General features: G+C 37.4%; 1 long non-coding RNA gene across 3 annotated transcripts in view; it reads left to right on the forward strand.

Annotated features, from left to right (window-relative positions):
* The window catches only part of LOC127550715 (uncharacterized), a 156,065-nt gene that overhangs the window by 121,141 nt on the left and 18,442 nt on the right, over nt 1-16,482 (forward strand). Inside the window, exon 4 of one of the 3 annotated variants that reach the window (XR_007950926.1) lies at nt 6,255-6,586. The exons of the other annotated variants lie outside the window; for them this stretch is intronic. This is a non-coding gene — a long non-coding RNA (uncharacterized LOC127550715). Of the gene's footprint in view, nt 1-6,254; nt 6,587-16,482 lie in introns of those variants that run through there. 3 annotated transcript variants of the gene reach the window in all.

The raw sequence follows: 16,482 nt of genomic DNA on the forward strand, positions 1-16,482 counted from the left end.
TTTCTCTCTTGACTAACCCATATCAGCATACTCAGAAAATCCCACCGAATCTTCCCCTCTGCAGGACTTGAGGAGGGACATTATGTCATGGGTCATTTTCTAAGGTAGTAGTAGTTGGATACTGGCAATTTTTTAAAAAAACTTAAAACTACAGCCAGATCACTTTATCAGGGCAAAGGGGAAGTTTCTGTTTTTATTATAAACTGTATCATGGTGATTTTCACAGCTTAGCAGGTTGTTTTAAAGCCCCAGGCTAAAACTTGGCACACATCTTTTCAGCTCAGAAGGAAGTTAGTTTATTTATTTTTCCTTTTAGACTGAAATGACTGACTTTCTTGATTATTATTATTATTATTTTAAACGGGAGAGTAGTAAATTGGTATCTTTTGTACTTCTTTTTGGCCTCATGTACGCTAAGGGCTTTGTAATTTTTCTCTGGATTTTGACTGTGAATCTTTTCCATGGTGAGTGGACAGGAAAGACTGCTGGCCATATTCCAGTAAGGATCATTATTGGAACTACACAGAGCAATATAAATAAAGGCAAATGAAAATGTTCTCAGCTCCAAAGTGTTGGGAAAGGACATTCAGACAGAACCATCATTAGAGTCATATTTGCAACCAGACCAGAAAATTCAGGCATTGTGGCCAGCATGCCATATCAAAATTTTCTCATTCTTATCTGTCTAGTGAACTGACAACCATGATTCTACAAATATTTATTAAGCACTTCCTACTTAATAAGTGAGGGATACTTTTAGATGAGTTTTGGTCTTGACTCTCATTGAGATTTGTTGTGATTGTTGTTATTCAGCAATGTCAATCACATCCTACTTTTTATAACCTCATTTAAGATTTTCTTGGAAAAGATAATGGAGTTCTTTGCCATTTCCTCCTCCAGATGAGGAAACCGAGGCACACTGGGTTAACTGACTTGCCCAGTATCACATAACTAGTAAGTATCTGAGGCCACTTTTGAACTCAGTGAGAGGAGTCTTCCAGACTCCAAGACCCAGAACTTTATCTACTACCCTACTGATCACAGGCTAGAGTTGGGTCTGATGCTGTCTCTGTACCCTAGAAACTGAAGCATATGAGATGTGGATTGAGATTGATGATCATCCTTTGAGTACTGCAGACCAGGAAGTCTATAACAGGAAATAGTCTCTAAGATAGGAGGACTGAATGTCACACGATAATGACTGACTGTGGCTTAATGGATTACCAACCTTGTCACTTATTCCTTTTGTGACTTTCAGAAATTATTTAATTTCTCTAAGCCTTAGTTTCTTCATCTGTAAAATGAGTTTATTGAACTCTCAAGTCTCTTCCATTTTTCAGTCCTATGACCTTATGATCTTTCCCAGAATTAGTGTGATTTTTAATAAAGCCCAATACCTGGAATAATATCCTTTCCACACTGCTCTCATTATTTGAACCCTACCCTTTTGTTAGTGCTCAGTTAAGGCATATATCTTCATGAAGCACTTCCAGACTGTTCAGCTCATAGTGATCTCCCTTTCTCTTTCCATTTCTGCAGCACTTTTATTGTCTGCCTGTACCACTCATTTGACCAAGATGATATAAATATATTATTAGTACTTTAAGTGGACAGTACTTAGAATACTGAATGTAATTCAAAAGATCTGGGTTTGAGTTTCTAAATCCTTATTAATTAGAGAAATGCAAATTAAAACAACTTTGAGGTACCATCTCAGGCCTATCAGATTTTCTAAAATGATAGGAGAAAATGACAAATGTTGGAGGGGATGTGAAAAAATTGGGACACTGATTATGAGTTGATGAAATTGTGAAGTTGATCCAATCATTTTGATGAATGATATGACTCTCCAAAAAGTCATAGAATTCTGCATATCTTTTAGATCTAATAATAACACTGTTAGGTTGTTGTCCCAAGGTGATCATGGAAAAAGGGAAAAGAACCTATATATTCTAAAATAGAATATATATAGGTTATAGTTATAAAAGCTTTTGTTGTAGTAGCAAAGAACTGGAAATTAAAAGGAGTCAGGAGGACCTGAGTTCAAATCTAACCTCAGACACTTAACACTTCCTAGCTGTGTGACCCTGGGCAAGTCACTTAACCCCAATTGCCTCAGCAACAACAACAACAACAACAAAAGAATTGATGAGTAAGTCAATTTTAGAAAAACATGGAAAGACTTGAGTGAAATAATGTAGAGTGCAATGAACAACTAAGAAAACACTAAATATGGTGATGATGATAATAATAACAATAAGTTGTGAATGGTTATACAAAGGAAAATGCTATCTACTTCCAAAGAAAGAACTAATATATGGAAATATGTACCTAAGGTACATATATATTTATATTAAATGTTGCCCCTTCTCTAACAAAGAATAGTGGGGAGGGACCCAATTCAGAACTCAAAATACAACAAAACTATTTAAAAAAAATTTTTTTAACTGACTGAAAACAAATATTATAGGCCCTCAAGGGGCTATAAGTCCCCAAAGAAAATATCCCAGTAGCTCACCACTTTCCAATTATATTCTAGGTATTTTCCCATCATTCATTAAATGTCAAATTGCAAAGAGAGACACTATTTCAAGGTTCCTTTTAAAAATCTTATTTGAAGACCAGAATTTAAATTCTTTTTGTATAAACTAGGCTCTTAGTATTTGTTGATATACTAAATGAATGATAAAAATAATAATTAATATAGTTATAGAAAAATAAAATTTGTTTATATATAATAAATATAATTTATATTGCATGTTAAGGTTTGTAAAATACTTTGCACATATATGTGTTTATATATCCTTTATATATATACTGATTCATATATGTACTATATATACACACATATACACATGTATACGCATGTATATAATATATTCTTTGATCTCAACAACCCTGTGAGTAGGTACTATTAATATCACAATTTTGCAGATGAGAAAACTGAAACAGAAAGAAGTTAAGGGACTTCCTCAAGACTACATAACTAGTACTTTTTGTCTCAGTTGGGATTTGAACTTGAATCTGCCTGTTTCTACCTCTATCTAAGGCAGAAGTGGTGAGAATGCAGAATCTAAGTTTCTGGAAGATACTGCAGTTTTCTGGTGCATTGGTGGTGGTGTGAACTTTTCTATTGGATTAGTTCATGGGAAGTGAGTGAGTGTGTGTGTGTGTGTGTGTGTGTGTGTGTGTGTGTGTGAAAGGGAGAGAGATACAGAGACAGAGAGACAGAGAAAGAAAGAGACAGAGAAAGAAAGAGACAGACAGAAAGAATACACAGCCTTAAATATAAAAAGGAATGATCCCCTACTCATGTCCCTTCCCCCCAAATGACTTTGGTGACAGGACAAAAGCCTGTCCACATTAAGTTCTTCATTTCCAAACGGCTGTATGGGTTTTAATAGGTCCTTAATTTAAAGTCAAAATACCAAGCAATCTCCCTTTCCCTCCCCCTCAACCCCTTCCTCATCAGGCTGCCACTGTTCCCGCTTGCGCAGTGCCCGTGTGCCCTCGGCCCAAGCTGAAGTGCAGCTCTCTCCATCCCTGGGGCTGACTTGGTGGGAGCAGCCCTCCCCGTGTCTGTGGGCTCCACTGCTCGAAGAAACGCCCTGCTGCAGCTCTCCGCCCCTCTAAACTGCATTTCGTGAAAGGCAGGGGATAAGGCCGGGGTGGGGAGGACGTTATGCATTTTGAGGAAGCACCTACGGACATCCTCTTTTTAAGAACGTCTCCCCGGGGCTCAGAGCTATGGACTCGGGTAATTCCTCTGTGGAAATGAAAGCAGTCACCAACTCCTGAATGTCAGATCGCGAGAGGGAAAAAACCCGCAAACAAAACAAGCTGGGGGGGGGGGGAGGGAGAGGCGGAGGGGGAGTTGGGAGGGGGCGAAGTTTTCTCTGAATGACACGCCACCGAGTTTCTGATGTGGCTTTCACACTTTGTAATATTCAAACCTCCATATGTTCCAAGGAAAGCCGAGTGCCGCCTAGAACCCTGACTTTATCATGCCCTAATCTCTGTTTAATTGCTGCGGTCAAGTTACCCCACACTTAATAACCCACAGCTTGGTATATTGTTTAATATGGTTGACACATACTTTGCTTTAAATGTCAGCGCTGGCCGGGCCTCGGGACTTGGCAGCGCTCCCCGGGAGAGATGGCAGAACAGAAACATCATCTGTTCTTGGTCTCAGGCCCTTGGTATGCTTGGCTGTAACTTTTGTGACAATTGGCCCTGCCAAGCCCGGGCTACTGGATGGGAAGGCCTGCCTCCGGATGGGAGGTCTGGGGTTGAGCTCGCGGCCCCCTCCCCTGCCCGGCCAGCTCTGCTTGGTCGGCTCCAAGGAAGGACGGGAGGTGCGTTTGGCAAAGGTCCTTCATCTCTTTTGTCAGGGCCACTGAGTTCATGAGAGAATCTGGGTGCTGCAGGGTCATGCCAGAACCTCTGTGTGTGTGTGTGTGTGTGTGTGTGTGTGTGTGTGTGTGTGTGTGTGTGTGTGTAACTGAGACCACAGCAGCATCTGTTGGGGAAATAATACCCACTGGTTAATGGACACTGAGCTCTGTTCAGGACAGCGCTCTTGCCAGAGCTTTCTTCCCCATATCCCCTCCAGGCCATCTCCCCCAAGCTTTGCTGGGATGATATTTCCCTAACTCCTTTCTATTTAAATACCTTGTTTTTATTCTGTATTGATTCTATCTATGACCATGTTTGCCTCCCCTGGTTCCCAAGATGTAAGGCTGTTGTTGATGGGTTGACTCAAATCAACAAGCATTTATTGAGTTCTCATTCTGTGTCAGACCCTCTGCCAGGCTCAAATACAAAGACAGAAAAAGTGTTTTTAACTCTCATTTACCTGGTGCAGAGGTCTGATTTAAGTGCCAGGGAGAGATCTTCCCTACTATAATGGAGCTTATAGTCTATTAGGGAGAGGAGACATAAAACAAAATCATTATTTGAGGTTTAGTGGATAGTGCCCTGCACTTAGGGTCAGGATGAACTGGGTTGAAATCATTTCTTAAATGCTTACTAGCTGTGTGACCCCGAGTAAGCTCCTTTACCTCTTTTGAGCTCAATTTTTCCATCTGTAAATGGGGATAATAATTACACTTAGCTCCCAGGGTTGTTGTGAAGTCAGATAAAATATGTAAAGCATTTCATTATCTTTAAAGCACTAGATAAATGTTAGCTATTCCTGATATGTTTTGAGTTGTATTTTTGTTCTTTTTCAAAGAGGGTCAATGACTTAGATATAAAAAAAAAGTGCTAGAGGTTCTTCAAAGCAAAGAAACATCTTATAACAGGGGGATTGGAGAAAAATTCATGGAGGGACTGATGGTTGAGGAGCAGTGTAAAATGAAAGGCAGAAATTCAGTAGTGGGGCAGACAGAATGAGGGAGGCAGTTTAGACCTAAGGAACAAGAAGAGAAAGGTGTCGGAGAAAAGCCAGTTTAATCAGGACACAATGTGTGGAAGGAAGTAACTCTAGTTTCTTTTGGATTTCCTGAGACAAAACCGTTCAAATACATTTGTAAAATTATTTTTTGAAAACTGGTGATTAAAATGGGGAATAAAATGAGAGTAACCACCAGCAACAACAAAACCAAGCCTCTATACTCACCCTGACATTGCCACAGAAGACAGAGGAGCACCTTCTATTTCAGGGACTCAAGGATGGAGGATCTGTGGGGCTTGGAGTCCTCTGGGTCTCATGAGGTAATAATTGGGTTACACTCATTAGGGTCGATATTTTGGGAACACAGGGAGGGAGTCAAGTATCAGTTGCTGAAGGTCTGTTCCCAAACAACAGCCAGAGTATGAGTCCTCTGAGCCTTAGGATTGACAGGTGGATCCCTGAGGAGAGTTTTGGGTAAAATCTCAGCTGTTGCTAAGCTGGAACACCTCAAAAAGTTACCCTCTCTCTTCTCATTCTGTCTTATCCCAATAGCATTATTGTTTCAATGGGTTAAGAAGACTCTTAGGGCACCTGCTCCTGAGTTTCACCACAGAGACAGAGGCAGAAAAGTATGTGCCTAGAGTACTAGATTTGGTATCAGAGAACTTGGGTCTGTATTCTTGTTCTACCACTTACTAACTATATGGTTGGGTAAATCATATAATTTACTCTGGGCCTCATTTCTTTATGTATACAATGAAGGAATTGATTTCTAAAGGTCCCTTCTGGCTGGAAATCTATGATTGTGATAATTTTGAATTTACTGATCTTCTTTGTTGTCCTTTATTTTATTTTTAAGGTTATACATATTTTCCATATGAGTCACGTTAAAAGAGAAAAATCAGAACAAAAAAGGAAAAAGATGAGAAAAAACTCAGAAGAAAAAAGAAAGAGAAGATAGTATTTGATCTTTATTCAGCCTCCAGAAGGCCTCCAGAAGGAGGCTGTGGATGTGGATGGCATTTTCCATCCAAAGTTTATTGGAATTGCCTTGGATCACTTACTGAGAAGAACAAGTCTATCATAGTTGACCATCACACAATCTTATGTAGTTTATACAATGTTTTCCTGGTTCTATCTGCTTCACTCAGCATCAGTTTATGTAAAACTTTTCAGACTTTTCTAAAATTAGCCTGTTCATTATTTCTTATAGAACAATGACATTCCATTACTTTCATATAACATAATATAGCCATTCCTCAATTGATCGGCATCCACTCATTTTCCAATATTTTGACACTACAAAAAGAGTTGCTTTTTTGCACATGTAGGTCCTTTCCCTTCTTTTATGATTTCTTTGACACTGTAGATTAAAGGATATGCAAAGTTTGATAGTCCTTTGGGCACAGTCACAAATTGCTCTCCAGAATGATTGAATCAGTTAATAGTTCCACCACTTTGTTGTCATATACATATACATATATATGTGTGTGTGTGTGTATATATATATATATATATATTTACATACACACATATGTATGTGCTCTCTCTCTCTCTCTCTCTCTCTCTCTCTCTCTCATCCTTACTTAGAGGACCATCACTTGTAACAATGAATCTAAAATAAAGAGAAAGAAAAAGTAGTTTACTAAAACTAATCAACACCTCAGAGGAGTCTGACAACACATACAACATCCCCAGGTCCACAGCCCACTCCTTTGTAAAGAAGGGAGAGAGGTACATTTCCTTCCCATTCCTTCAGGGTTAAGCTTGATTATTATAATTATACAGCATTCATTTTCCTTCCTTTCCTTTAATTTTTAAATTCTTTCATTCCCCTCTTTTTTTTTTTTTTTGTTCTTTTGGTTCACATAGTTATAGTCATATAACGTTTTTCTGATTCTGCTTAATTCACTTTGTATCAGTTCACATAAGATACATTTCTTGTATTATATTATTACTTTCAGTACAGGAATAGTCCACTGCACTGCAGTACTGCTGTTTAGCCTTTCTCCAGTAGATGGGCATTTACTTTGGGAAAGCAGAGCATTTTAATTTAAACTATACTCCTTGTTAGACTTGTCTCTTGTATTGAGTTGAAAGCTTCAGTAGATCAAGGGGTTATGGGAATTTCCCCAGAGGGTAGGGAAGATTGGGGTGGGGAATGAATTTAAATTTCTTGGGTTTTTTTCTCTCTTAAAGTGAAGCAACAGTAGCAGTGGTCTGAGTCCAAATATTCTATTCAAAGCCTGGCTATCATAAGGATTGACATGGCCTGCTTTGGGGAGGTTGATTAATTCTACCATCAGGTCTCTAATAATCTCTATATTTCATTGATAAGTTTATAAGATTTAAAGCTAGAAAGGGAGCTCATTTAGGTCCATCTCCTGTTTTTGCATATAAGAAATGATGTTTACACATAAGAAATGACTTATCTAAAATCACACAGGTAAAAAGAAGTAGATCTGAGTTTTAACCACTAGATCTTCTTACTCCAATTCCAGCATTTTTCTCACTATATTCATCTTCCTTTTTTTCATATTGCATTCTATTCCTTCTGGTATTTATAACGAAAGGGATTGTCTGTGAACCAGGGGCAGATGTAATTGAATTATTCTGATATTTGAGATAATGGGGAAACTTACCCATTTGTTCTTCATTGTCTATTCTTTGAGGGGAGAAAGGGGAAGATAATTAAATGATTGCATTCATTGGGGTACCAAAAACTCATCTTTCTATGAGAAGATTTCCTAATTGGCACATAGTTTTACAATCCTTGCTTCATTCAGCCTGGATAATTTAGAAAGTTTGTGAATAGATAGAATTTTAAAAATAAGCACTTGTATTAATATTTGATATATCACTTTTGAATTTGTGTGATCTTTTTTGCTTTGTATACAAACCTTTAAAAAACTATTTTTGTGGTCTGTGTGGAGAAGGGAAAGAAGGGCTGAAGAAAAGTGGGTAATAGAAAATGCTCTAAGATATTTCTCCTAGCAGACAAAGGAAAGGGGGGAAGGTTTTTAAATTCTAAAAAGTCATGAAAGGCAAAAGTCCTGATTTTAGTGTAGTATAATGAAAGTGCACAGGCTTGGGAGTCAGAGAGATATGAGTTCAAATTTCACCTTACTGATATATATCAACTGTGTGACCTTGAGTAAGGTATTTAATTACTTGATACCTCAGTTTTTTTTTCAATTTGTAAAATGAGAAAATCAGTTTTAATGATCCCTTTGCAATCTGAATCTATATTCTTGTGATTTCTGGATTGATTCCATAGAGTCAAGTTGGTGCTCCTGGAAGCTAATGAGATTCAACAAGGCTTAATCTGAAGCCCCAGGGCTGGACTCTTCAAAGTACTATATGAAAACAGGAGCCTTGAATTTTTCCCCAACTATGGATAAATGTCAGAAGAGTGGAAGAGCATGTAACTTCTGGAGACCTACTGCCAAATTCTTCCCACTATATGTGCTCAGGCAGAGCAAGGGGAAGATTTTTTTCTTTTTTGTAGCTTGTAAGATGTCAAAACCTATTCCTGGAACTTAAGAGTTCTCCACACCTAAGTCTTTGCTCTGATTGGTCCTGAAGTATGCAACCTTTCATGTAACCTGAGACAAATCCATTTAATTGACACGTTTTCTTAATTGTCAAAATTACTTGTAACATTAGCTCTTTTCACAGCTGTGCCCTCATGTGGAGCTCATGCCAGCTCTCTGGGGGATGACTAACTCCTAGGAAAGTTCAGTCCAGATAGAGTAGCCAGATAATTTTAGTGTTTGGAGCAAAGGATGGAAGAGAGAGGTAGAGAATGGGTGAAGTTTAGTACCCATTACAGGAAATGCATTTGAGAAACTAAGACTTTAACCCTTGCTTTGAGATGGCAATTTTCATTTAGAAATGGCTAATTCCTCCTCCTTGCTAAACTTTAGCCATTGCTGATATAAAACTCCTCTTTCAAGAAGCCTTCTTAGATTAATTCCATCTGAATGGACTTCCGAGACTTAGTTTCCTCATTTATAAAATGAGGGGATATGCAAATTAGATAACCTTTAAGGTCCCTTCCAGTTTAAAATCCATGTTTTATAATCTCCAAGTCTCCCTCTCACTTACATTAATCATTTCTTTCACTAAAGAACTTGAAGGGTCCTTAGAGATCTTCTAGTGTAACCCCATTGCTTTACAGATAAGGAAACTGAGGCCCTGAAAGGACCTTTTGAATAGATAATTTTAAAAACTTAAATCTTTTTTTTTTTTATTATAATTTTTATATACAAGATATATGCATGGGTAGTTTTTCAGCTTTGACAATTGCAAAACCTTTTGTTCCAATTTTTCTTCTTCTTCCCACTCCCTCCCCCATATGGCAGGTAGACCAATACATGTTAAATATGTTAAAGTATATGTGAAATACAATATATGTACACATATCAATACAGTTTTTTGTTGCACAAGAAGAATGGGACTTTGAAATAATATACACTTAACCTGTGAAGGAAGTAAGAAATGCAGGTGGACAAAAATAGAGAGATTGGAAATCCTATGTAGTGGTTCACACTCATTTCCTAGAATTCTTTCGCTGGGTGTAGCTGGTTCTATTCATTATTGAACAAATAGAACTGATTTGGTTCATCTCATTGTTGAAGAGAGCCACGTCCATCAAAATTGATCATCATATAGTATTGTTGTTGAAGTATATAATGATCTCCTGGTCCTGCTTATTACACTCAGCATCAGTTCATATAAGTCTCTCCAGGCCTTTCTGAAATCATCCTGCTGGTCATTTCTTACAGAACAATAACATTCCATAACATTCATATACCACAATTTATTCAGCCATTCTTCAATTGATGGGCATCCACTCAGTTTCCAGTTTCTGGCCACTACAAAGAGGGCTGCCACAAACATTTTTGCATATACAAGTCCCTTTCCCTTCTTTAAGACCTCTTTGGGATATAAGGCCAGTAGTGACACTGCTGGATCAAAAGGTATGCACAGTTTGATAACTTTTTGAGCATAGTTCTAAATCACTCTCCAGAATGGCTAGATGATTCACAATTCCACCAACAATGTATCAGTGTCCTAGTTTTGCCCTCCAACATTCAGCATTATCTTTTCCTGTCATCCTAGTCAATCTGATAGGTGTGTAGTGGTATCTCAGAGTTGTCTTAATTTGCATTTCTCTGATTAATAATGACTTGGAACATCTTTTCATATGGCTAGAAATAGTTTCAGTTTCTTCATCTGAAAATTGTCTGTTCATATCCTTTGACTATTTATCAATTGGAGAATGTCTTGATTTCTTATAGAGTCAATTTTCTATATATTTTGGAAATGAGGCCTTTGTCAGAACCTTTAACTGTAAAAATGTTTTCCCATGTTTATTGTTTCCCTTCTAATATTGTTTGCATTAGTTTTGTTTGTACAAAAGTCTTTAAATTTGATGTAATCAAAATTTTCTATTTTGTGATCAATAATGATCTCTAATTCTTCTTTGGCCACAAATTCCTTCCTCCTCCACAGGTCTGAGCAGTAAACTATCCTATGTTCTTCTGATTTATTTATAATCTCATTCTTTATGCCTAGATCATGAACCCATTTTGACCTTATCTTGGTGTATGGTGTTAAGTATGGGTCAATGCCTAGTTTCTGCCATACTAATTTCTATTACTAGCAGTTTTTGTCAAACAGTGAATTCTTATCCCAAAGCTGGGGTCTTTGGGTTTGTCAAACATTAGATTATTAAAATTATTGACTATTTTGTCCTTTAAACCTAACTTATCCCACTGATCAACTGGTCTATTTCTTAGCCAACACCAAATGGTTTTGGTAACTGCTGCTTTATAATATGGTTTTAGATCTGGTATAGCTAGGCCACCTTCATTTGTTTTTTTTTTTTTTTTTTTAATTAGTTCCCTTGAAATTCTTGACCTTTTGTTCTTCCAATGAATTTTGTTATTTTTTTTGGGAGTTTGATTGGTATAGCACTAAATAAATAGATTACTTTAGGTAGTATTGTCATCTTTATTATATTTGCTCGACCTATCCAAGAGCATTTGATATTTTTCCAATTGGTTGGATCTGACTTTATTTGTGTGGAAAGTGTTTTGTAGTTTTGCTCATATAGTTCCTGACTTTCCTTGGCATATAGATTCCCAAATATTTTATACTGTCAACAGTTACTTCAAATGGAATTTCTCTTTGTAACTCTAACTGTTGGATTTTGTTAGTGATATATAAGAATGGTGATGACTTTTGTGGGTTTATTTTGTATCCTGCAACTATGCTAAAGGTGTGGATTATTTCTAATAGCTTTTTAGTAGAATCTCTGGGGTTCTCCAAGTATACCATCATATCATCTGCAAAGAGTGATAATTTGGTTTCCTCATTATCTACTCTAATTCCTTTAATCTCTTTTTCAACTCTTATTGCTGAAACTAGAATTTTTAGTACAATATTGAATAGTAATGGTGATAGTAGGCAACCTTGTTTCACTCCTGATCATATTGGTAATGGTTCCAGTTTATCCCCATTACATATGATGCTTACTGATGGTTTTAAATGGATGCTACTGATTATATTTAAGGAAAAGTCCATTTATTCCTATACTCTCAAGTGTTTTTAATAGGAATGGATGTTGGATTTTATCAAATGCTTTTTCTGCATCTATTGAGATGATCATATGTTTTTTGTTAATTTGGCTATTGATATAGTCAGTTATGCTAATAGTTTTCCTAATATTGAACCAGTCCTTCATTCTTGGTATAAATCCTACTTGGTCATAGTGTACTATCCTGGGGATGATTTTCTGTAATCTTTTTGCTAATATTTTATTTAAGTAAAACTTTTTATTTTCAAAACATATGCATGGATAATTTTTTACCATTGACCCTTACAAAACCTTGTGTTCCAAATTTTCCTTTCCTTCCCCCCACTCTCTCCCTAGATGGCAAGTAATCTGATATATGTTAAATGTGTTAAAATATATGTTAAATCCCATATATGTATACATATTTATACACTTGAATAGTGAGATAGAAAGTTAAATAGTAAGTGGATGAGAACCAGGATGTAATACACAAGCATCTAGACTTTCACTCTAGTGTTCTTCCCATTGCATCATGCCCCATGGACTCCTTGTATCTTCAGTTATAGGTTTTCTGAAAACAAGGGCCATTTGTTGTATATATTCTGCCCAGAATGGGTACTCAGTATGAGGGGCTTATAGAAGTTGTTGTATGAGAAAGCAACAGGGAGTTTGTGATCCCTACCAGATGGCTCCCTATCAGAAAAAAACAGTAGAAGCTACTAAAACACCAGATGTTGGTTGCTTTCAATTCCATTCAAACTGATAAGCAGTTATCATATACCTCCCGCATCCAAGGCACTGAACATCCTGTGCTTCCCCTCTTCAACAACCAGAATCCAGAGATCATTCCAGGGGGTTGACCTTTTGGATCTCGTTATGTGCTTTTTTTTTCTTTTCTGAAAGGCTCTAGGGACTTAGAGGTAAATCTAAGTGTGAGGAGGTCAAGGCATCCATCTATATATAGGATCACAGGATTTAGAGCTGCAAGCGGCATTTGTGATCATCTGGGCAAACCAAGTCATCTTCTAGATGAGAACACTAAGTGTCAAAGACACTAAGTAATATGCCTAAGGTCACACAGGCAGTAAATAGTAGAGTTGGGATTTAAGCCCAGGTCTTCTGACACCAAAAGCCAGTGCCCTTTCCAGGATACTCCACTGCTGCCGTAACTAAATAGTCCATAAATCAGCAGATGGAGCCAATCCTTAAGACTGACAGGCTCTGTTGTAGGTTGTAATGGAGCTATGGGATTTAGAGCTGGAGACCATCTGGTCCAATCCCTTCATTTTATAAATGGGGGAAACTGAGGCTTGAATGAGAGAAGTGACTCACCAAAAGGCATAATGTTAGCAAAGTAGTACCTGGCATAATGATTCCAAGGAACCCCATGACAAATTCTTGCCTACCTATTCTTTAGTACCTGGAATTAAATGTATAGGAGGTTTTAGCCTTGACAATTAGAGAAAAGTTTCAAATGTAAACACCACATAGAGAGGTATACTGGTAACTAAAATGGGACTGTATAGTCAAAGCTATGGTTTTTCCAGTAGCAATATATGTTGTGAGAGTTGAGCTGTAAGAAAAGCTGAGTGATCCAGAATTGATGTTTTTGAATTGTACTAAGAAGACTATTGAGAGTTCCTTGAACAGCAAAGAGGTCAAATCAGTCGATTCTTAAAGAAATTAAATCAGGCTCTTCACTGGAAAGTCAAATACTGAAGCTGAAGTTTAAATATTTTGGCCACAAATTGAAAAGTTGAAACTCATTGGAAAAAAATCCTGATGTTGGGAAAGATTGAAGGCAAAAGGAAAAAGAGAAGGAAGAGAATGAGATGGATAGATAATGTTATGGAAACAATATACATAAGCTTGGATAGACTTAGAGAAATAGTGAAGGACAGAAGACTCTGGAATGCCATGATCACAAAGAGTTGAATACAACTAAACAACAACAACAAAGCATGTGAAACTAACATAAATTCTTTTCCCTGATAGGTTTGAAAGGGAGAAAAAAGAAAACATTAAGATGGGGTTGATTAGGATAGAGAAAAGGATGCTGTCACTGAAGGTATAAAAATGGAGAGAGAAGAAGCAATGGAAATAAAGTTGGGCTATATTACTTACATCTACCATTAAAAACTCTCCACAATCTGACTCCTATCTTTCTGGACTTATTTCATACTGCTGTATGTTGTAGAATGGTAGAATGTTAATCTTGATTTTGTCTTTTGTTTTTGTATTCCCAATGCTTAACACAATATCAGGCGTGTTGTAATAAACAGTTAAGTTAATAAATGTTGGTTGGCTTGGAGGTGGTCACTTCCTCTGCTGAGGGTTGGTTTTTCCTAAAGTTGAAAGGTAAACAAGGAAGGAAGAGAAAAGAGAGGAGAGAAGAGAAGAGCGGAAGAGAAGAGAGAGGAAGGGGAGAGAAAGGAAGGGAAGAGAGAGGTAGGGAAAGGGCAGGAGGAAGGAGAAGGCAAGGGAATCCAAGCAAGGGGAAGGAAAAAGGGGAGGGGAGAAAAACAGGAGAGGTGAGACTTTGAATGTTTTCCTAGTTCACTGGAAGAATATAGGTTTCTTGGTGTAAAACAGGGAATATTAGACTGAAGAGCACAGATAAAGGCAGAGAATTAAGAAACTCAGACTTCTAGCTGTTTATTGTTATAAAGTCTATTGGGGGAGGGGAGAATAAAATGTGTTTTTGTTTGTTTGTTTGATTTTATAGTTGTAGAGGAAAGGGCTTGGGAAATGAAAATCCAGAACTTTGAGGCTTATCATGACAACCTGCCCATCATTATTTATTGAACTCACAATGTGCTAAAAATCTTGGGAAAATGTTGAAGAAAAGACCTAGTCCTTGTTTTCAAAAAGCTTAAAAGCTAACAGGGGAAAGGAGCACGGGCATATCATCTCCAGGAATTCTGAAGTATGCTATGAAAACATGATTCTTTATCACATGGCTTTTAAAAAGTAGCAGCTCAGATTATATTAGTTGAAGCATAAGACCCTATTCGGAAAACTTGATAAAGACAGCTTATAGGCAACTGTGTGTAGTCTTATGTTACCTACTTCATATCATTGAACAGATGCTAGGGGAAAGGCTGAGGAAAAAGATCATAGAATCTCAGATCCAGAGCTAGGGGGAACTTCAGAAGTCATTTCATCTGACTCATTCATTTTACATCATGAGGAAAATGAGGCTTTGGGAGCATAAGTGACTTGCCCAAGATTATACAATTAGGAAAATCAGAGACATCAACCTCAGCTCTTCTGAGCCCAAAGCTATAACTTTTTCCCTTTTGCCTAGTGTTTCAGTGAGTATATATGTTGTGGTGATATATATTTCTTGTGGGGAAAAATATTTTTTATTAAAGCTTTTTATTTTCAAAACATATGTATGGGTGATTTTTCAACAATGATCCTTGCAAAACCTTTTATTCCAAATTTCTCCCCCTTTCCCCTTATCTCCTTCCCTAGATGGCAAATAATCCAATATATGTTAAACATGTGCAATTCTTCTATACATATTTCTACAATTATCATGCTGTATGAGAAAAATCAAAAAGGAAAAAAAATAAGAAAGAAAACAAAATGAAAGCAAACTACAACAAAAAGTGAAAATACTATTTTGTCAACCACATTCAGTCACATCTCTCTGGATGCAGATGGCTCTCTTCATCACAAGACCATTGGAACTGGCCTGAATCATCTCATTATTGAAAAGAGCCATGTCCATCAGAATTGATCATCATATAATCTTGTTGTTGTCATGTACAATGATCTCACTTCACTCAGCATCAGTTCATGTAAGTCTCTCCAGGCCTCTCTGAAATCATCCTGTTGATCGTTTCTTATAGAACAATAATATCCCATAATATTCCTGTATCATAACTCAGAATAAATATTTTTAAAAGCTGTGCTATGTTGTACAAATGTTATTATAAATATTAGCTCCTAGCTAAGCAAGTTCTTTCTTTCCCTTATCATCTTTTGTTTCTGCTGTAATATTTAGAAAATATTATCTCATTTGAGCCTCACAACAACTCTGGGAGATAGGTACTATAATTGTCCCCTCTTTACAATTGTGGAAACTGTGTCACACAAATTAAGTGACTTGCCCAGGACCTGACAGTTGAGTTTGAACACCAGAGTTAGGTCTTTCCGACTCCATTCTCTATGTTCTGTCCACTTGGTGGTGGTATTGATGGTGCTGGTCATTGTGGGGATGCTGCTGCTGGTATGAAGTCTCTTGGAAGAGCTTCAAATTAGCTGATGATTGGAGCAACAGATTTGGCATTAGAACACCTACCTTTGAATCTCAGCTCTCCCATGACCTCTAAGGAACTGTTAACTTTATGCCCAATGAGGCTAGGAGGAGCTAAGGCTTAGCAGAGGATGGGCTGGAGGGGACAATGCTGGACAGCAATGACCCAAAGGGGCTTCCTCAGACAACCTATGAGATGAGAAGAGAAAGGCCACAGGGTGAAGCCACGTGGACAGACTC

This window comes from Antechinus flavipes, chromosome 2 (assembly GCF_016432865.1).
Source record: "Antechinus flavipes isolate AdamAnt ecotype Samford, QLD, Australia chromosome 2, AdamAnt_v2, whole genome shotgun sequence".
In the NCBI taxonomy this organism is placed as follows: domain Eukaryota; kingdom Metazoa; phylum Chordata; class Mammalia; order Dasyuromorphia; family Dasyuridae; genus Antechinus; species Antechinus flavipes.